Source organism: Macrotis lagotis, chromosome 1, assembly GCF_037893015.1.
Source record: "Macrotis lagotis isolate mMagLag1 chromosome 1, bilby.v1.9.chrom.fasta, whole genome shotgun sequence".
NCBI classification, from domain to species: domain Eukaryota; kingdom Metazoa; phylum Chordata; class Mammalia; order Peramelemorphia; family Peramelidae; genus Macrotis; species Macrotis lagotis.
The window spans coordinates 842,149,359-842,173,058 of NC_133658.1; the positions used below are offsets into that span (position 1 = coordinate 842,149,359).

General features: G+C 34.3%; 1 pseudogene; it reads left to right on the forward strand.

Moving 5' to 3' along the window:
• Positions 1-16,897: 16,897 nt before the first annotated feature.
• Positions 16,898-17,843, forward strand: LOC141490196 (olfactory receptor 52B4-like; annotated as a pseudogene).
• The last annotated feature ends 5,857 nt before the right edge of the window (positions 17,844-23,700 follow it).

The window sequence follows — 23,700 nt, forward strand, 5'->3', positions numbered from 1 at the left end:
CTCCATTCATAGCCCTACAATCCTCTCCAACCACAGTATAGGGTACATTCTCTCCCTCTTTCCCTTTAGCACCTCTTTAGGATCCTTGCCAAAAAAAAACACAAATAGCATCACAAAGAGTTGGAAATATCAACAGCAAAGAACTTTGATAAATTCTGGTGATACAAGGAAAGCAAAGACATTTGCTATCCTATAGTAATTCCTTATTTAATGAAGGAAGCAACATATAACACAAGCTGTGTACAGGATAAATGAGAAAAATCCATAAGGAAAAAGACAGAAGAATAAGGAATGATGGTGGAAGTCTCCCTCTTTAAAGTAGTGTTTTTGCTGAGGTTTAAGGAAGCTAGGGAATTCATGAAGTAGAGATGAGGAAGGAAAACTTTCCCCATATATAAAATATAGTCACAAATTAATTTCATTAATTTTCTAATATATAACCAAGAAAATCCAATAATATGAATAATATGAATACTATGGTCTTGTTTTGTGGGGTTCTTTTTTTGAACTCATTATTCCAGTCTGCTATCTGCTCTTGTCAATTGTCAAATGTCAAAACGCTTACTTTTGGAGGAAATGTTGATTAATATCCTTTTGGACTCTACAACTGCTTTCTTGGATTATTGCATATTTTATTCTAGGATCTAAGTAGACATGGAAATTATATACTTTTCATGTGCCAAAAGTATTCTCAATCACAGCAATGTCTGATTGGCCAATATTAGTCAACTAGAAAGCTCTACATATTCAAAATGAGTTGATTTCAGGCTACACTCTGATCTGAGACTTTTGTGTAGCTCATTACACTGGTTTTCAGATTGAGTTGGAGATTGGAATGGAGCTCCTTTTCTGTTCCTAGGCTCTAGACACAGAGCTAACATTTGCTTTTAAATGTATTCCTTGCAAAGTATATAGCCTTAGACCTGTGACCTGCCTCACTTGGAACTACAATCTTAAGCATAAATCCACTTTGAGTCTGTGATTTGGAACTGAATAGAAAATGCAGAATTATTAGTTGGCAAGTATCATTGAATCTTACACAAGATCAGGGACTGCTTATATCAGTCTGGCAACTTGTCTTGCTCTGGTGCAAACCTGGAGTGCACTTTGAACTCATTTTTCATATCCCCAATATTTACCAGTATTCTGGGATCCTGGGTAAGTTATTTTTTTCTAAAGTCTTACTGTTCTTGATTTCTTACAGAATAACATTTCCTTATAATATTCATTTGTTCAACTATTCTGTAATTGATGTGGATCCACTTAACTTCTACTTCTTTGCCACTACAAGAAGAATTGCTATAAATATTTTTGAGCATGTAGGTCTTTTCCACTTTTTGATGATCTCTATGGGATACAGACCTAGAAGTAATGGTGCTTGATCAAAGTGTATGCACAGTGTTATTGCCCCTTTGGCATAATTACAAATTATTCTCTATAATGGTTGGATCAATTCACAACTCCACCAACAATGAATTAATGTCCCAATTTTCTCACATTCTCTCCAACTTTGATAATTTTTCTTATTTGTCATTTTAGGCTATCTGATAGATGTGAAGTAGTACCTCAGAGTTGTTTTGATTTGCATTTCTATAACTAGTAATGAAATTTCATATGAATATAGTTAGCTTTTATTTCTTCATCTGAAAACTGTCTATTTCCTTTGATCATTATCAACAGGGGAATGACTATATTCTTATAAATTTGTCTCAGTTCACTATATATTCTAGAAATGAGTCTTTTGCTAGAAAAATCTAGTTGTGAAATTATTTCCAAGTTTTTTGCATTCCTTCTAATCTTAAGTGTATTAGTTTTATTTGTTCCAAAATTTTTCAGTTTTTGTAATCAAAATTATTAATTTTGAAATTTATAATATTCTCTATCTCTGGTCATAAACTTCTTTCTTCTCCATAGAACTATCAGATAGGTTATTCCTTGTTCTCTTAATTGGCTTATGATGTGGTATGCATTTTGACCATATTTTGATATAGGATATGAAAGGTTGGTCTATGCCTAGCTTTTGCTATACTGTTTTCCAGTTTTCTCTGCTGTTTTTGTCAGTGAGTCCTTAAGCCAGAACTAGAATCTTTGTATTTACCAAAAAGTAGGTTAACATAATTATTTACTATTGTTTCTTTTTGCTATTTCACTGATCCTATAATATATTTATTAACCATTACCATAAAGTCTTTATGACTGTGATTTTATATTATAGTTTTAGATCTGATATGTGTAGGCCACCTTCCTTTGTATTTATCATTTTCATTAATTCCCTTGATATGATTCTTCCAGATAGATTTTACTACTACTTTTTTCTAATTCTGTAATATTTTTTCTAGTTTGATTGTTATGGCACTGAATAAACAATTTAATTTAAATAGAATTATCATTTAATATTTTTATAACAATGAAAAACTGAAAATTATTTGCGTAAAAAGTGTTTTGTAATTGTGTTCATATAGTTTATGGGTTTGTCTTGGGAGTTAGATTCCCAAGTATTTTATGTTATCTGAAATTAATTTTGGAATTAAATGGAATTTATCTTTTCCATTTGGATAATAAATAGAAATGCTATACATAAAATTCTCTATATAATAATTCTCTCTTTATATAGAAATGCTACCAATATTCCATGTTGGTAATATATAGAAATGTTACTGATTTATTTATTTATTTTATATCCTGCTACTTTGCCAGAGTTGCCAATTATTAGAAATAGTTTTTTAGTTTATTTTTTTAGGATTCTCTAAGTATACCTTCATATTACCTGCAGAGTGAGGGTTTTGTTTCTCAATTTCTTTTATTATTCCTTTCATTTCTTTTCTTCTTTTCTTATTCTCTTATTTCTGAAACTTTCATTTGTAATAGAAAATTGTGTAATAATGTTGATAATGGAGATCCATATTCTACCTGATCTTATTGAAAATACTACTAGTTTATCCCCTTCACATATAATGCTTGATGATAGTTTTAGATAGATACTGTTTATCAATTTGAGGAAAATTCCATTTATTCCTATTCTTTCTAGTATTTTTTTATCTTTTTTTTTTTTTAGTTTTTGCAAGGCAACGGGGTTAAGTGGCTTGCCCAAGGCCACACACTTAGTTAATTAAGTGTCTGAGGCTGGATTTGAACTCAGGTACTCCTGACTCCAATGCCAGTGCTCTATCCACTAGCTGCCCCCTTTCTAGTAATTTTTAATAGGAATAGTGATGAATTTTGTGACTTTTTCAGTATCTATTGAGATAATCATACCTTTTCTGTCAATTTTGATTTTGATAAACCTAAATATGTTGATTATTTTCCTGATATTGAACCATCCCTGCTTTCCTGGTAGAAATCCTTCCTGATCATATTGTATTATCCTAATGGTAACTTGCTGTAATCTCTTTGCTTAAATTTAGGGAAATTGGTCTAAAATATTCTTTGTTTTAGTTCTTCTTGCTTTAGGTATCAGAACAATGTTCATATATTAAAAGGAAGTTTTTAGAATTCCACCTATTTTTTCAAATAGTTAATATAGAATTAGAATTGATTGTTCTTTAAATATTTGACAGAATTCATTTGTGATTTCATCTGACCCTGGAAATTTTTTTATGAAGTTTATTAATGTATTGTTTCATTGAGGTAAATTACCAAGTAAGATTAAGTAATTAATTTCTAGTAGTTTGCACTATAGTGCAAACAGGATTATTTATGGAAGAAACAGTAATGATGATGGTGGTAGTATTGGTTAAAAGGGTGAGTTTCATTTGGAATACAATGCTAATGAAGTGACTGAATCTTTCCAATGATAGTTATATTCAGTGTTCTTTGCTTTGTTGATATTATTTGCTTAAGTTCCTTGTTTCAGAGGGAACGTATTCTAAATTTACATTTTCTCAAGAAATAATTATTACTTTTAAACTTGTTTAAGTGGAAGTTTCTAAATACCTACCTAAGACTTAGCTATAGTTATAAAAGAGCAACAATTCACATACTGGGATAAAAATGAACCTGATTTTTGAGACACTTGATCTCTCCCCTTCTATGAAGGAAAGGTTGACTAATCAATTTATGTGTAAAGAAAAACTCCAGAGAGATGTTTACCCAGTTGAGATCTCACTTTTGGGATACATATTGTGACATGCCACAGAGAATGCTATTTTTTCAGTATTCTGGGTTCAGGAGTCTTTCAAGATAGCAATAGTTTATTATAACAATGAGCTCTAGATGTGAATAAATGAAAGTAATAAGTTCTTAAAAAAACAGAAACAGATCAATTGGAATCATGACAGAGAAAAAGAAAATCTGCTATAACTTTGTTGCCCCTGTGGAAAAGAATTTGTAAATGATAATCTCTTGAGTCCCAGGAGACAGTGCCTTCAGGATTCTAATGAGAAAGAATAAAAATCCCTGAAACTTTGATTCCTCACACATTCTGGTACTTACAAGTCTATTCCTGAGGACACCCCTTTGAAGCTGGTGAGCCATTTAGGCAAGGTTTGGGTGACTGAAGATCAGAGTCAGAAAGGGTTTTGAGAAATATTAATGGAGTCCTGAAGGTCGAATATAGGAGAGAACTGATTAGAATGGAATGAATATAAATATTGGATTGTGTTTGTGTTTGTGTGTGGGTGCATGTGTGTTTGTATGTGTGTGTTGTGTTGTGCAAAGGGTGGCCTGGACCAAAAGGATCTATTCTCATCACAGAGTTAGAGGACAGATCCAGGAATGGAAACAAGAGGAACAGAAATCAATTGTCATTGTATATCTAGAAAACATTATCTTATAATAAAGAGTGGGAACATAGAAATATAGTATCAGCACCAAGAAAAAAATAGTACAGTTCAGAAAAATAGTCAAATGTACAGGGATGGACTTTTCAAAAATAATAGAATATTTCAAAGAGTAACTTTGCAGTGCCATTGAAGAGATGATGAGCTTTATAGAGGATTCTGAAGTATTAGTGTTTAGTTAAGCTATTAAAACTTAAAATTGTATTAAAACCTTTTGGACACATGGCGCTTACAGAATGAGTTTCAGAGTTACAGGGAACTGATCTCATCACAGAGAGAGAATAGAGTTTATCAAAGAAATGCAGTGAAAATTCCATTGTGCAGGGGAAAATGAAAGAAACTGCATGAGAGACCAAAGACAAGAAATGAGACTTAGAATATCATTGCAAGGTTAGAAGAGTCTGGGAATAGAGACCATGGGTTCAAAGATGTGTTCTTGGTCCCCAGAAAGAAAACAGACTGCTCAAACAGAGAGCCCAGGCGCAGGTTTGAATTATAATAATAGAGACAGGGATAGGGGAAGAGAGACAAGGGGAACAAATATAGGGTCTCACTGAAGAAACTGAACGTGTGTTTTCTACAGCCCAGGTAAGTAACAGGAATCTGATGACCTAACAATTACAGAATCCCCATTTTCCATTGTCACTAGAAAATTCAACTCTACCTTCTTCAAACAGATTTGTAAGTCTGGAAAATGAGTCCCATGTTCATTCTTTCCAGAATCAGTATATATGGTCATATCTGGAAATAGGAATAGTCCAATATAGGACATGAAGAAAAAGCATTGATTACTAGACAGCTCTGGTTTAAGACTTATGTTTAAGGAAGAGGATGGGAATAGGGAATACATGATCAGTTTCATAAGATCCTGTGGATTCCCTTTCACAATGAAGGGACTCAGCCAATAAGTGACCAATAGAGGGCTTAGTCAAAAACTGTCATTTTTCTGAATTAAAGAAAGGACGAGAACAATTCAGCACAAGAACAAAATGGGAAGAGAGTGGAGACTTACTATAAAAGTTAATTAACAGCTTGCCAATTCCTGAGTGTCTGTCTCTCTTTCTCTATCCCCTCTGTCTTTCTGTCTTTCCCTTTCCCAGCTCTCCTGTCTCTACCTTTACGTTCTCATTCTCTCTCTCTCTCTCTCTCTCTCTCTCTCTCTCTCTCTCTCTCTCTCTCTCTCCCCCCGTCTCTCTGTCTCTCTAGCAATTTTTCTGTATCTTTCTCCCTCTCTGTCCCTCTGCTTCTGTCTTTGTCTCTCTGTCTTTCTTTGTCTCTCTTTGTCTCTCTTTGTTTCTATCTCTATCTCTCAATTACTCCCTCCCTCTTTTTGTTTGTATCTCCCTTGGACTCTATGTTACTCTGAGAGATTGAATATCTTGTGGATGAGAAACTTGTGATGAAAGAAAGGAGAACCTTTACTACTTGGACATAAGGGAGCAGTGAGTATGTATAAATGAACATTTGGCAAACAAATTATTGAGAAGAAACTGAGTCCCTCTCTGATTTTGACAGTCATCATTGTTCCTTAAGAATTAACAATTACTGACATAGTTTGTTGGTCAAGTGGTCATGGAGAGTGGTAAAAGTTCTGGATCACAACTTAACAGCTTTCATCAATTAATCTTTATAGGGTAAAAGGGAGAAATATAGAACTCACAGCTAGATCCCTAATAACCATCACCCAACTTATTATCAGATTATGCAATTTTAAAAACACAATTTAGAACATATTTCAACATTCACTATCAATTTAAATGAAAGAGAATTTTTTTTGTTTTTTAAGTGTTACTTAAGCACTTAGTCAGCAAATTATCACCAAAGAACCTGAAATGAATCTTCTATCTTAACAGCTTAAAATTTTATTTTCAATAAAACAAAGTAAGTGATGATCCTGGAACTTCTATTCTTTCATATAAATCTAAAAACTTTTATTAAGAACATGTATTTTGAAAATCACTTTGCTAGACACTGAGTATATAAATATAGAAGAGAAATACTCCATGTAGTCAATCTCAGAATTTAGTACTTAGCTGATACATAGCAGGTTCTTAATAAATATTGCACTTAATAAATGAAATAGATGAATTAACAGAATTTATAATGCTAATGGAGGTATCAAACACACAATGAAGTAAGTAACCAGTACAAGGTGAGCTGAAGAAGGGGAAAGCAATAACCAGAAGAATAAACATAACTCAATATATGATAAAAGACTGGTAAGGCAAAAGATGAGCAGGGAGATTATTCATTCCAGTCTTGAGGGAAACCTTAGGGGAATGATGGGTGAGAGATGCATTATTGAATTCATGAAGCACTGTTTGAGTCATATGAATAAAGCTTGAAAAGTAAGTAGTTGGATTGCCTAAAATATCAGAATAATGAATTTCTATTTTATCTTTTAAACTTCTTATTCTGTTGAATCAATTTAAGTTACGATCTGTACCTATCTTGAGTATAAACCCCACCACTGTGTTGACATATGCCCTTTCACCAAAATCAAATCTGTTCCTTGTCTAGCTATAAATTTTTCTCCAACCCAAAGTTGTAAAAGATAAAATCTTTCATCCTTTATTTCTATAAAGAGATAAATTATTTTCAACATACTTATTCATTTGTAGTATATTTTGATAAGTGGCTGTCTAAACATTTCCATTAGTCTTTTCCTCAGTTCTCAGAATTCTTGTAAAGAAGGAAGCCTTTACTATCATAATTTGTGTTCTTGAGTTTAGCAAATGCTGGACGAGAGAGAGAGGTGTATGTGAGTTCTAAGTTGTGATTATCCCATCAATTTATCTGCTTTTTTACTTTTTATAGTTGTACTAAATAATTTTAATGCTTCCTTCTACATAATATAATTTGAAGTCTCATAATGTTGGGCTCTTTTTATGCCATTTTCACCATTGTTTTCCTTGAACTTATTGACTTTATTCCTTTAAATAGATTGTTGTCATTTTTTAACCTAGAAAGTAACCTTTGGTAGTTGGACAAATTGAGAATAAAATCTGTAGTTTTAGTTAAGAAATATAATGTTTATTATATTGGATCAGTCATAAATATTGATTTTTGGCTTATTCTTTATCCGTATGGAGTGTTTTAATCATATTATATAAATATTATCTAAGTTTTGGTAGCATAAATTCCAGATTTTATCATGACATTAATTGTTTAGAATGAGATTTCTCTATCAGGTTTTTTTTTAAATTATTCATAGAATTGTTGGTCCTTTTTTTTTTTAACACATCACTAAACCTATTATTTGCACAAAACAGTCTATTTGTTGTTTCTTGGGATTTTATAATGAAACCATCCTAACATTTTCCAGTAGGGATTATATAGTCAGCTTTTTGCCAGTTTTTTTCTTTTTTCTTTTCTCTGCACTCATTTCTTTCTCTTAACTTATTTTCATCTAGCATTTCTAGCTTATATTAATTAAAAGGGGAAGAAAGAAATATCCTTTCTTTGCCCCAGAACTTTTTGGGAAAGCTTCCAGACATTTTTCATTAAAATATTCTGATTCTTGACTTTTGACAATTTTTGCAAAGGGCATTTTCATGCTTATTCTTTTATTTTTTTATTTTTAGAATTTTTAACCAATCAGCTAGCTTTTATTCATCAATTATAACATGTCAAGCAGTATATCAGGTAAAGAGATTCATATATGAAAATAAGATCGTACCTAGCATTTGATGTGCTTACATTCTACTGACATAATATACAAATTCACAGATAAGTCAAAATAAGGTGCATAAAACATAACTTGACAATTATTTGTGAAGATGTCGACACTAATAATGACAATAATGATTAGGAGTATCAGTATAGACTATCAGATCAAGTATTCCAACTTGAGTCTAGAAGAGAACTCGAAAAACAAGATGCAGAGAAGTGAGGAGAGAGAACATTTCATGAATAAAGCATAGGTGGCACAAAAATATCGAGGCAAGTGATAGGATATCACATATAAAAAGAGTAAATTGACCAATTTGATTGGAATTAATTGAATATAAGTTGTGAAGGGGAATATTACATAATCAGATTGAAATGAAAATCTGAATTCCATTTATAAAGAGGAGTTTGTATTTTATAGCTAAAAATATTTGGGCATTTTTCTTTCCATTGAGTTTTACCCAGGCTAAATTGCTTAGGCCTCTAAGCTCCAGTCCTCAAAGGAAACTTGTTTGTAGTGGGGAAAACTCACAACATGTAAGCAGAAGAATTATATTTGGAAGCTTCAGATTCTTAACTTCTTAGCTGTGTGATGGTGTGAAAATCATGAAAATTCACTTAGTTCCTATTTTATCATGTGCATTTTTATGTTTTTTTGGTTATATATCTGTTTTTGTAATTCCATAGTGATATCACTTATAAAATCACATATATTATTATTTATTTTCACTCATTATTTATAGATCGTTATTGCTAATGTTATATCATCCTTATATTCATCCTTATATTTCAGCAATAACTTAATGAATATATTGCATATATTGCACTAATCTCTTATTTAAGACTATATTTGAAACAATTATATCAGTATTCATTTCTAGAAAGACAACATAGAATAGATGGGTCAGCCTTGGAGTCAGGAAAGGTCATTCTAAATTTGATTAATGAGTTTAATACCTACTAGCTGTCACTTAAAATCTTACTATTCCTACTGTCAAATAGACAATAGAAGTTTCCACTGTGATTGAATAGAAGACAATTCTCCTCAACAATGAAATTATTACAATTCTTGACTTCATCTGTTGCAGGATGGCCAATTAGGATACTATTCACCTCATGAAAAGAGCTTGGTAGAGTGCCTATATTTTTTCTCATAGTGAATGCAACTGGTAAATATAACTGGTTCTTTCATGTCCATCTGCAATTATATATTTCTAGCGAATTCAAGTTATCATTATGAGTTTAGGTGTTTCAATAGATCATTTTCTTATATTATTAATTTGGGAAAGATTAGCTAGTTCTCTAAAATTCTGAGTTTTGATGGAACATAATAGATGTAATAATTTTTTACATTTATTTTCATTTCTCTATTTTGGTATAAATTCACAAATATCCCAAACTTTGTTTTCTTCTGTATTTAATATATCTATTTTTTTGGGGGGGGATTGGGGTTAGGCAGTGGGGTTAAGTCACTTGTCCAAGGTCACATAGCTAGGTAATTATTAATTGTCTGAGGCCAGATTTGAACTCAGGTATTCCTGACTCCAGGGCTGGTGCTCTGTCCACTGTGCCACCTAGCTGCCCCTTCTTCTGCATTTTAAATTGGATTAACTAATTAGATCTTTAAAGTAGCTCTTTCTTTCATTAATTCAATTGTCTTTTTTCATTTTTTTTCCTCTCTGTTTTTCTCTGCTTTTCCAAAATTTCTATTATTTACTTTGGGAGACCTTGTGAATCTGTGAGCTTAATGATTTTTTTTTCTTTTTCCTATGTAATTAGTCAAATTTTTCATTTACTATTTACAGTATATATTACTATAACCTTTAGAAATAAATTGTCATATGAAAGATGTTTTAGTTTATAAATTTTATCATATGTCAATTTTCTTTTCCAACTTGCATTTCCAGCCCGGTCTTTTTCAGCCTATTTTTTTGAAATACATTTATGGTATAATCTTTTAAGAAATTTTACTTTGATTCAGTTACTATCTTCTTTCATTTAACTAGTCAGGTACTATGAAATATGATATTCCATTTCAGGGATTTACACTTAAATGTTCTCCCTATTGCTTTCACATAGGTGGGGTTTCAAGAAAACAGGAATATAATTAGACAACTTAATGACATTGAATAGAGTGCTGGCTTGAAGTCATGAAAATTTAATTCAGTTCTCTCCTTAGATACTTAGTAAATGACTCTAAATAACCTCTAGGCAACTTTCAACTCAGTTTCATAATTTGTAATATAGGAATAATAATAGCACCTACTTCCCATGGATGTTGTGAGAAAATAGTTAGATGTTAGATGGTTGTAATTAGTCTGTCCTTAATTCATCCAACAATCAATGAGGATAATTATTGTTCTCCATGCCTCTTTTCCACATTTTATTTAAAGGAAATTCTTTTCAGGCATCCCATTCCCTGAAATAATAACTGATGAAAAAGGCAGAATGGCAGAGAGAGGTGAAAAGAGCTCTTTGTGTAGAGACAGAGGACTGAGGACTTGTGACAAACTGGTCTTTCTCTTCCCATTTTCCCTCTCAGGGACTGTAACTTTTCCCCTATAAACAAAGAGTCCTTCCCCATCCATCTTTACTGTATTTCTCAGAAGTCATCTAATTCACTCTGGACCTAAGTAAGAATACCCTTTGCAAAGACTATAACAAAGGGTCATACAGACAACACTTGTAAATTTCCCGTGATCAGAAACTCAATTTTCCCCAAAGTTGTTCATTCACTATTGTACTAGTCTATTGGCAGGGATATTTTTCTTTCAATTAAATAGAAATGTATCTTCCCACACAAACTGGTGCTAAAATTTTAGATTATTAACCCTAGTTCCATTCTCCTTATTTCTCTCCTTTCCTTTACTCTATCAGCTTCATAATGAAAGGCAACTAGACGACACAGTGGATAGAATGCTGGCCTTAGAGTTCGGAGGACAAGGATGAGAATCCAGTCCCAGACATTTGATACCTCGTAGCTGTGTGACTTTGGGCAAGTCATTTAACCCTGATTGCCTCACATCCAGGGCCATCTCCAGTCATTCTGATTCCTATCTGGCCACTAGAACCAGATGACTCTGGTGGAGAAAGTGAGGTTGCTTACACAGTACACCATCCCCCACCCCAGTCAAATTCAATTATGTGCTTGTCTTAGCAACAGCTCCCTGACATCATATCATGGTCTTCTTTGAGGATGAAGGACAAACATTATTATTATTATTATTAATTATTATAATCATCATAATCATAATGAAAAGTAAACTTTGATGCAAGAGAGAAGAATATTCTTAATGCTATCTAGATTGTGAGGTCTTTTTATTCTCATCTCCTTCAAGATTCTTTCCTTTATTTTAAAGTTCCTCCTCCACCCTCATGAAATAATATAATAACAATGTAAAAGCGAATTAAAAGGCAATCAAAGAACAAAAGTTGCTTATCCATGAGAATGAAGGCCAAATTAGAATTCACTAAGCCCTGTTTACCTTGCAAGCATAAAATATCATTAAAAGTCCCCTACAGTGGTTAGAAGAAAACACTTCTTCCATTCTTTGGGCTAACATGTCCTTCCATAGGCTACAGAAAAACCAGCACAAAGTATTGACTCCTCTTCACATCTAATGACTTTAGAGATCATGGTTCTCTGCTTTCAGATCCTGGTCTCTGTTTTTCCTCCAATTCAATAACTTAATTGGTCAAGATAAAAATAAAATTAAGATTATTTGTTTCAATAGCAAACATAGCAAATCCATCTGCTCTATGACACACATTGGCTTTCTTTAAATGAGACCTAATCCTTTGCCAAGTACAACTTAAAAGACATTGTACCATTTAAAAAAATAATTTAGAGAATATTTGAGTCCTTTATACTGTTCCATTTTCACTTACACAATTACCCTGAAACCATATAATATGTGACTCCATCATTATTTCTCTTTTTTCTCCAATGTCTGTTTTAATAACAATTTTGTAATGAATTTTAAAGCTTGCAAATTCAATTTGAAATTTGATTTCAAAATCGTTTCCATCTCCTTTTAAGTTCATACTCCCTTAAGTTCTGCTTCCTGAGAAAACAGAAAATAACGTTTTAGAAATCCTGTCTTCTCACTGTTCTTCTGACTTGTATTAATGAGAATCCACCATGACCAGCTTGCCTCTTTGACTCACTTAGTAGAACCTCTTGCCTCCAACAAGAACATGTGCAAATTGAAATCTTCAGAGAAGGGTTAGGCTTTTCTTCATACTGAAATCCTTGGGAAAAGTATTTAAAATTTAATTCTAAATTCATGTCATTTACCAGTGAAGTGAAGTAGAATGGTATTCAAAGAAAAATATTAATCAAGTACAGGACAGTTATATATATTCACCAGACAAATATCTATAACAAGGGAATACTCATCAAATTCACCACAGTAATAACTTGTAGCTAATATAATACTCTCCTAACAAGTTTAGAATTTACATGATCTAGATAAAACAGTTTTGTGGTATTGCTGAATTGCCATTTCATCTTTAGGACATTGGCATATCCTCCAGGTCCATGCCTTCTAACTAGTCAAGCCAAGGTCTGAGGCTCCTTCTCCTATACATGTTAAGTTTTTTCCACAGAGTTGTAGGTGAAGAATATTTCTCCTTGTCAACTCCAGATGAAGGTCCTAGGATCTCTGGACCTTTCAAGTTAAACATATTGCTTCCAAGACTGGAAATATTTACCACTAAATTAGTGTTCAGTCATCTGTACACAAGAAAGTGACAAAACAGAAGAGCTAACCTAGGTTAAAGTTAACCAGGTGAACACCATGTGCCAGTCCCACATATGTGCCATCAGCTATAATCCTTCGTATATTATTATAACACCATCTGACCTTAGCAGTGGTTCTGTGACTTTTTAAAAAAAAATTCTCTCGTCTTCAATATGACTTTAAATAATAGAAATATCAAGAGCGAGAATTTATATGGTCTTAAATGTCTGCCATCTGTTCATAACAAATACTATAATAAAAATATAAAGCAAATTACAAGGAAATAAAGTGTCAAAGATGATCTTTTCTTGAGGATGAAGGCTAAAGTATTCAGAACAACAGTTATTAACCTGGGGTCCTTGAACTTGTTTAATAATCTGGTAATTATTATGGTAATTATATGATAGGTTTACTTAATAGTCCTATTTAAATCATTATGCAGAGGGTAGGGTTATACCTTAGCTTAAATTCTGAAATTGTCCTTAACACAGAAAAGTCTAAGAAGTTCAATTTTAGAACACTTCAAAAATACTCATCCATTTGGAATTCATTACTTTACTGAAAAATTGTCTCCTTATCCACAAAATGGCAGAAAAATCATTTTTATAAAAATGTAAATAAAATTTTAGACTTCATTAGTAGAAATAAAATTTATAAAATACTGGAACCCATGCCTATCAGATCTTTTCAGGAGTACCACAATTAATTCTGGGCACTAAATTTTAGGAAGAATATTGATAAACTCAAATGCAATCAAGTAAGTTGGATGGGGAAGAAAAGACAAGAGAAAATGAATTATTATGACTGGTTGAATGAATAGTGATGTTTATTTTAAATAAGAGAGTTTAAAAGTAGATATATTTTTGGTCAGACATTATAATTTTTAATGAGGCAGGAAACAAATAAGATGGAGCTTTACTTTTTGGGCCTAGAAGGAAAAACTAGGATCAAAGAAGGACTGAAGATGATAATATGAGCTAACTTCTACAGTTATGAGAAAGATAAAGTTGTTTGTGTGTGTGCGTGCATGTGTGTGTGTGTGTGTGTGTGTGTGTGTGTGTTTTAAAAACACATTGCAATGCCTGATACATTTTAGGGACAGGTTTTAACTTACTGTAAAGAAAAATGATTTTGTTGTTCAATCATGTCTGACTCTTCATGACATCTTGTGAAGTTTTCCTACAGAGCCACTGGAGCAGTTTGTCATTTCCTTTTCCAACTCATTTTATAGATGCAGAACCAGAGGCAAACTGGTTAAGTGATTTACACAGGGTCATACAGCTAGCACTATATGAAGTCAAATATGAACTCCAGGATCTGTATGCTCCACTGAGCCAACCAAGTCCCCCAACATAATGTAGCTTGTTTCTTACCATCTTTATAAAAACGAGAATGATCCTTTCTAGAAGGTGTTATGAAAGAACTTACAGTATAGTTTGAACTTTACAGAAGTGGTGTGGTCATGTAACCTGTCTTGTTAGGGAGGGGGAATAATAATGACAGATGTCTCTACAGTCCTAGTGCAATTTCAAGTTTTAGTTGTTTACAACTGTACTAAGAGTTTTGGAATACCCTGTAGAGCTGTGAGTATACTGGTTCAAGAAAAAGGTGGAAGTGGATTAGAGACACCTGAGTAAAATATCCCACTTGGGGATTTTCAGCAACTCTTTCACTATTCTTTGAGGACCCTTCCTGAGTCTAATGAATGACTTAGATATTATATGGGATACACGTATCGGATTTGGAGATTCATTTGATGTAAGGACAGGGGCTGGCTAAGGGGAATATAGCAGACATGCCTAGTGAGTGAGTCTGGTACTTGGAGGTAGGTCAAGAGGGTCCACCTGAAATTATAGACTCAATACTTTCAAGTAGAGGTTAGAAAAACACTTTGTTGTTTGTTTGCTTTTTTGCAAAGCATTGGAGGATTAAGTGACTTGTCCAAGGCTAGGTAATTATTAAGTGCCTGAAGTTGGATTTGAACTAAAGTCCTCCATTCACCAGGGTTGATGCTTTATCCATTGCACCACCTAGAGAAACAGTTTGCATGTATAGAAGAAAGGGGATATTTGTTCAAGTATGAATTGAACTATAGAAGAGATGGAATAAGTATTTATATAATACCTAAAATGTATCAGGTATTGCAATGTGTTTTTAAAACACACACATGCACACACACACACACACACAAAACTTTATCTTTCTCATAACTGTAGAAGTTAGCTCATATTATCATGCCTGTCCCACCAGTGAGGAAACTGGATAAACAGAAATTAAGGAATTTATCCAGAGTCACATAACTACAAAATATCTAAAGCTGGATTTGACTTCAGTTTCCAGATTCCAGACCCAGTGTCTTATCCACTGCATAACCTCTCTGGTGAATTTGGTGATACTTGAAAGCCTTTCTATTCAGATATGCTCTGCTTCTGAGAAAAGTAGATAAGAAACCAGAGATATGGTTTTCCCACTGGATAGTGAGGAAAACAGGAAGACTACATTAAGGAATTTTAAGTGAATTCTACAGAATTCTATGTACCTCTGGTCTCCTCAGATTCTCTAGTAACTCCAAGCTTTCCCTTTCTTCAAGAACAGACATGGGTGAATATGTTATATACTTTCTGAGACTAACCCAGGAATAGAAGGAGTTGATCTCTTACTGTGTCAGAATCCTATTAGCTCCAGAGGTGAACTGATTTGACTGCTAAGTGTAAAGTATTAGATGAAATGAATGAAGATTGAAGAATCCAGAACATTGATGAAGTGTCTAATTTTGCTATAATTTATTTCTCTCTTGAGTTGTGTCATTATGAAGCTAATAAGTGATAGCTATAGGAATTTAAGGAGACTTGATATTAATAGCTGATGGTTCCAGGGGTGAATCTATGAGCATCATTATCAATTTCACAAATTCCTCATCACTCATATTGTTTACCATTTCTCCATTAGCATTGTTTACTACACAGATGGACTTGGAAATAAAAATCCTAGGGACATGTTCCCAATTATTAGTAAAAGATCAAGGCACAGAGCAGAAGAGAAAAAATTAAGGGAGTAAAGGAAAGAGTTAAGCTTTCTATCTGTTTTCCCTTTATCTTTGGAAAAATGCCAAGGGACACTGAGGGATCTCGGAGAAAAGAAAATTAAGGTAACTTGGAGCTTAGGAGGAAAAAGTTTGTGACAGAGCAAATTTCCTACAGAACAATGCATCCTACTCAAAGACTAGAAACTGAATATTTCCTTGCTATGAATAAGAATGCAGAGCAACTAAGGCATTTATATAGCTTTTTTTTTAAACAACTCTAACCTTATATGTTCAGGCTCATTCACCAATTGAAAAAAAAAGCATATTGAAAGAGAATTGCAACCCTTCCTGAGGAGGCTAGAAGGTTTGCTCTTTGAATAGCAGAGTCTTCTAACTATTAGAATTATCACTGTCCTCTTGAAAGATATGTTTTGATCATTGGGGATATTAGAAAGCATTTTTGTTGACATAACTAGGTATTAGGAAACAATGATAATGCAAAAGATAACTTGTTTTGGAGAAGGAACTCACTTAGGGAAGTAGAGTATGTCAAAGCCTGGTTTGAAAAAAAAAGTCAATTAGAAATTTCACCTATTTTTGGCATTTTCCTAAAATTGAACCTTCGTGATAGATAAAGATGATATTTCTTTCCACGGGAAGGAAATTACAGGGGTGATCCAGGAATGGTCAATCTCAATCATTCCAGTTTTAGTCACACCATCTTCATCCTAGTAGGTATTCCTGGACTGGAGGATCAGCACATGTGGATTTCTGTCCCCTTCCTGATATCCTACCTTACTACTATCATTGGGAATTCTATCCTTATTTATATCATAGTCACTGAGAGAAGCCTCCATGAGCCCATGTATCTCTTTCTGTCCATGTTGGCAGCTGCCGATATTGTTTTCTCCACAACCTTTGTACCTAAATCTTTGTCCATCTTTTGGTTCAATGCAAGGGAGATCACCCTTGGTGGGTGCATTACCCAAATGTTCTTCATTGACTCTCTATATATAATGGAGTCAGGGTTTCTTTTAGTTATGGCTTTTGATCGATACATTGCAATCTGTTACCCTCTGAGATATAACATGATCCTCACACATTTAGTCACTGGAAACATTGGTTTGGGTGTTACATTAAGAAGCATTGGTGTTACTTTTTCCTATTGTATTTCTTCTGACTCGGCTGACTTTTTGCAGAAATAATATTCTTCCCCACACATGCTGTGAGCACATTGGTTTAGCCAGGTATGCTTGTAATGATATCCATGTGAATATCTGGTATGGAGTATTTGTCCTTTCAGTAACTATAGTCCTGGATATGATCCTCATAACAACTTCTTATGGAATGCTTCTCCAAGCTATTTTCCGTCTCCCATCCAGGGATGCTCGTCACAAAGCTCTCAACACCTGTGGTTCCCATGTCTGTGTCATTGCCCTTTTCTACGTTCCAGGAATCTTCAATTTTCTTGCCCAACGTTTTGTGCGTCACATGCCTCCTCATGTCCATATCTTATTAGCTAGCATGTGTGTTCTGGCCCCACCCATGCTAAACCCCATCATTTATGGGATCAAGACAAAACAGATCAGAGACAAATTGGTTCATGTGTTTTTTTCAAGACAGAAATGACTTTAGAGATTGTGTACTAAGAGACTGACTTTTTAGATGCTGTCTAACCAAAATTGATAATGGTGGGAATGGGAGGAAATAGGTGGAAGCATTAAAGGCCTTAGCAAGAATTCCATATGACAAGGATATCTGGAGTAATATAAATATATTACCTAGAGTTTTGTGGAAGGTAATTTTCTAGAGGTTTTTTTTATAAAGAAATATGAGATTCTTCCTGGAATAGACATAATGAATAAACTTATACCACAGTGATTGATTTTGAGCTTTCTTAAAAAACTTCATTGGTATGGATACTGCTTGTGCATTCTAAAAATTGTTTCTCCATAATTTTAATTGTGGTTTTTAAAAACTTCTATGCAAAGTATCTAAATGCTTGGTGATAGGCATTGTGGTGATAACCTTTTATTGAATTTAAGGAAAAACTTTAAGGCAGACATAAAATCACATCATCATTTTTTTTCTCAAAAGCTCATTTGTTAAACTATGCCAAAACTTGTTTGATATATATTCTCCCAGAAGACAGGTTCATGTCCAGCATCTCCATATTATCCTCATTATCTTCCCTGTCAAAGCAACACTATTTTCTAGGAGGAATGGGTAACGTGTCCAGTGAAATTCCTTCCAGCTCTAATGTGATGGGGCTCAAATGGATCAAAACAAAAACAAAACAAAAGAAAAAAAAACTTCACTTTTCCAAGGTGGGGAAGGGGCTCTATATTGATTCTGTTGGGTGTCCCCCATGCAGAGTCCAAGGGGTTCATTGGAATTATCAAATTGAAGCCTCTTTGATCTGGGAGTTGTGGATAAATGACCTTGCCATGTTCCTCTGGCTCCTCCCTCTCTGCATCATAGCTCTGGCTCTCTCCTGACCTGCACTCTCTTATCCCCTCTTAGCACTCTCTAAATATACCACAGACTTGGAAAAATAATATTACTTCCCATTGTTTTTGTTACTATTTCTCTTTCCTTATTGAAGAGACCCAATGATTTTAGAAAGGTGATGTCATGACTTGCAAGTGAATTAACAAGACTATGCAAAGACACTCCAGTCACTTCTCAAGAGCCCTGTGAGACAGTGGCAACATATAGATCAGAAGGACTAAGGATGTCTTCAGATGCTTTGGAAGATCTTGGGTCTTTCATAGCTTTTAGTTTTTCTGAGTCAAAGCCCATTCAGTAATTAAGGTTAGATATGAAATAAAGGGAAAAATGATCTCTGAGAAAGAAGATTTCAGGGTTTGTAGTCAAAGCAGAAAGAATTACTATTTACATTCTCTCAGGAGGAAAAGAGAAAAGGAAATCGAACTTTGGGGTGCCATAATCTAATCACTGGGGATGGGGAAAAATGAGGTGTAGATCTGGGTAGGAGAGCAAGGTAAGTGGATGACTTCACATTCACACAGACTTTTTCCTGATGCTGAAAATCCTTCAGGCCCATCTTCTTGAGTTCAAATCTGTCTCACATACTTAACAACTATTTAACTCTGTGAAAGTCACTTCACCCTATTTATGTCAATTGGCTCATCTGTAAAATGAGCTGAAGAAAAAATGTCAAACCTTTGCAGTGTCACTATCAAGAAAATTCCAAATGACTTCACAAAGAATTGGAAATAAGAACTACAATTTGCCAAAGCACTGGGCTAAATTCTAGATTGCAGGTTAGCAGGGAGGATCCCAACCCTAGAGAAAATCTGAGCCCTGCGACAAATGGGACGATGAATAGGACCGAATTAGAAACAAACTACTGCATAGGCAGAACCTGAATATTAGGGAGAAAAGAAATCTCTGCAAAGGCTGCACCTGGACTGCATAGACTACTCTTTGAGAAATAGCAAGTCAGGGACCAGACTACAACGCCAGCAAAAAACATTCAGGACTATATTCCCAATACCCTAAAGAGTAGAATTCGACTATCAAAATGAGCAAAAAACTCCAAAAGATCACTAACCAAAGAAATCTACTATTCAAAAAGAGATGATAAAAATGACATCTTAGAAGAAAGCAGTGACAAATTATCTACATGGTAAATCTCAAAGGAGGTTATGAATTAGAATAAGTTGCAAAACTTCATAGAGGATCTTAAAGATTTTAACAATCAAAGAAGAAAGGATGAAGAAAAAATGAAAAAAAGAGATGAGAGCCATGCAGGAATGTTATGAAAAATTGACCAAAGAAATCAACTTTTTTAAAAAGTAAAAATAGTCAACTGGGAAATGTATGTAATTCATCACAAAATAAAATTGATCAACTGGAAAAGGATTGAAACTCATCAAAAAGCAAACAACCTATAGGAAAAGCAAAATGACTTGTCTAAAAAGTAAAATTAACCAATTGGAAAAGGAATGCAATTTATCTAAACTCCAATCAATTGGAAAGAGAATGCAACTCAATAAAAAGTAAAATTAACCAACTGTAAAAGGAAATACAAAAGTAAACTTAAGAATGTAAAACCTAGGGGCAGAGCCAAGACCATAGTGTGAAGGCAGGAATTCCCAGAAATTCTTCCCCAGAAAACCCCAAATATTGGAAAATTATGACTCTAACCAAATTCTAGTGCAGCAGAAGCCATGGAAAGACAGAGTAAAACAATTTTCCAGCCCAAGACAATTTGATAGATCCACAGGAAAAGTCTATTCCACTGGGCCCACAGTTGGAATGAAAATTCAGCAAAGCCCTGGTCACAGCTGAACTGGACCAAAACAGCTCCAGCATTTTAGGAATACCTCTCAGGGAGTCTGGGTCCCTGGGGGCTCCTGGGACCATGCCAGCACAAGATTCAAAGACATCTTGGAGGGTTGTCAGAACTCTGTTGCACCAGAGTGAGCAAGGAACCTGGCCAGCTGAGACCTTGCAGTAGTTCCCGCCCCCCCCCCCCCAGGAACCTGTGAAGCCATATAGTGGCTGCTTCCAGAATGCTCAGCCCACAAACTGTAAGGAGGTAGGGGGAGACTACAGAGATCTCTCTGCTATCCCTGGGGTAGGACTCTGCTCCTCAGATCCAGGGTCCAGTCTGAGCCCCCAAACTACCTTAGAGGAGCAGGGACACTCCTCACAGCTCCAGGACATAAGGGAGTGCCTGTGGACATCCACAGACCAGAGCACAGGCCAGAAGAGTAGACCAAGCCTCTCATAAGATCTTGAAGGAACTGAGGTCCTTGGGAGGATTTTCCCAAAAAATCTCAATCATTTTGAAAGCAGAATAAAATCAGGTTTCAAGAAATGTACAAAGAGCAGAGAAAAGGAATCTGACCATAGAACGTTACTTTAGTACAATGGAAGATGAAAATACACACTCAGAAGATGATAAAGTGAAAGCTTCTGTATCCAAATACTCCAAGAAAAATAGGAATTGGTCTCAGGATATGGAAAAGCTCAAAAAAGACTTTGAAAAGCAAATAAGGGAGGTAGAGGAAAAATTCGGAAGAAAAATGAGAGTGGTGCAGGAAAATCATCCAAACCAAGTCAGCAACTTGGAGGGAGATACAAAAAACATCAAAGAAAATAATATGTTAAAACTCAGTTTAGGTCAAATGGAAAAAAGCAGTCCAAAATGTTAATAAGAAGAATGCCTTAAAATCAGGATTGACCAAATGGAAAAGGAGATAAGAAAGCTCTCTGAAGAAACTAACTCCTTCAAATACAGAATAGATCCAAGCAAAGCTGATAATTTGTGAGAAATCAAGAAAAAATAAAACAAAGACAAAAAGATGAAAAAGTAGAAAAAATGTGAAAAATCCCATTGAAAAAAACAACTGAGCTAGTAAACAGATCCAGGAAAGATGATTGTAAAATTATCAAGCTTTCTGAAAGTCATGAAAGTCATTTTCAGGAAACAATCCAGAAAAATTGCCCCGATATTCTAGGTCTCTGGAAAGAGATTCCCCCAAAAACCTCCCGGGAATATTATAGATATATTTCAGAACTCCCAAGTCAAAGAGAAAATATTGCAAATGGCCAGAAAGAAACGATTCAATTATCATGGCACTACAGTCAGGATTACATGGGATTTGGCAACTCAAAGAGCTTGAAATGTGATATTCTGGAAGCCAAAAGAGTATTAATTAAACCCACAAATCCACTATACGCAGCAAAACTGAACATCCCCTTTCATGGGAAAAGATGGACTTTCAATGAAACAGGTGAATTTTAAATTTTCCTGTTTAAACAACCAGATTTGAACAGAAAAATTGATCTTCAGGTGTGAGTCAGGTGAAGCATAGCAAGGATGGACATGAAGGGCTAATTATGAGGGACTTAATGATGTTGAACTGCATGTGTTCCTATATGGGAAGAAGATGCTGATCTCTTGTATGAACTTTGACATTCATAAGAGCAATTAGAAGGAGAATATATAGACAAGCACAGGAAGGAGATGAATATAATGGTATAATAAATGATAAAAATTGAGTTAATAGGTGAAAAGGGAAAGGACTGGGTGAAAGGGAAAAGAAGTAGAACAGGCTAAGATATTCCACAAAAATGAGTCAAGAATAAGTCGACATGAAGTGTAAGAACAGGAGGTGAGGGGGAATGCATGAGCCTTCATTCTAATCATAAATGACTCCTAGAGAAAATAACATTCACACTCAATAGGGTATAAAATTCTATCTTACCCTAGAGGAAAAAGAAGAAAGGAATGGAAGAAAGAAGATGGGGGGTGGGAAAGGGGTTTTAGGTGATAAAAGAGAGAGAAGATCATGATACAAACACACTTCTGAGGAGGCACAGTGTGATAGGAGAGAGAAAATAGAATTAACGAAAGTGGGGAGGAATTGAATGGAGGGAAAAACAGGCAACATTAGCAAATGGGAAAATATTGAAGCAGCTTCTCTGATGGACTTATGATAAAGAATTAAACCCATCCCAGAGACAGAGTTGATAGTATCTGAACATGGACTGAATTACACTTTTTTTCCTCTCACTTTATTTCTCTTGAGGTTTCTCTATCTTTTTGGTGGGAGGGTGGTTTGTGTCTACTTTCACAACAAGAGTATTGTAATATTGTGAAAACAAATAATCATTAAAGAAAAAAAAAACCTAAAACTTAGAAATGGACAAATAGAAAACACTGAATCTCTGAGACAGCAAGATTCCATTAAAACAAAGTTAAAAAAAAACTGAAAAAAATTTGAAGGAAATGTAAAGTACATTAGCAAAAAACAAACAACCTGGAAATTAGGTTCAGGAGAGATGATTTGGTCTACTAGAAAGCCAAGATCAAAAAATGTTCCTGGAAAATATATTTCAGGAAATTATCAGGGAAAGCTGTCCAAATCTGCTAGATCAAGAAGACAAATAAACCACTGAAAGCATATGCAAAACTCCTCCAGAATGAGATGCCAGGATTAAAAACTCAAGAATTCTCAAACAAAGGAGAAAGTATTGCAAGCAGCCAAAAAAGAAGCAATTTAAAAACAAAGGAAGAACAATCAGAGGAGACAGGATTATCAGTATCAAAACTGAAGGATTATGGTATTTCAGAGGACAAAGGTCCTTGGGGAAAAGATGGATATTCAATGACATAGAGGACTTCCTAAATTTCCTGATAAAAAGGCCAAAACTAAAACTAAACAGAGAATTCAATCTTCCAATAAAAGGTTCAAGAAATATATATGTAAATGGAAAAGTGAAAACAAAACAAAACAAATATTAGTCAAGGATAATAAATTGTAGTTTTTATAGAAGAGAGAGTCTTTATCCCAATAGCTGACTTCTTTGGGTTTAGCAAACAGTGGATTATTATAATCATTTCCTGCTATTGCACCTAGTCTATTCCACTGGTCCACCCCTATGTTTCTTAGCCTATACCAGACAGTTTTGATGACTGATGCTTTGTAATATAATTTTAGATCTGGTA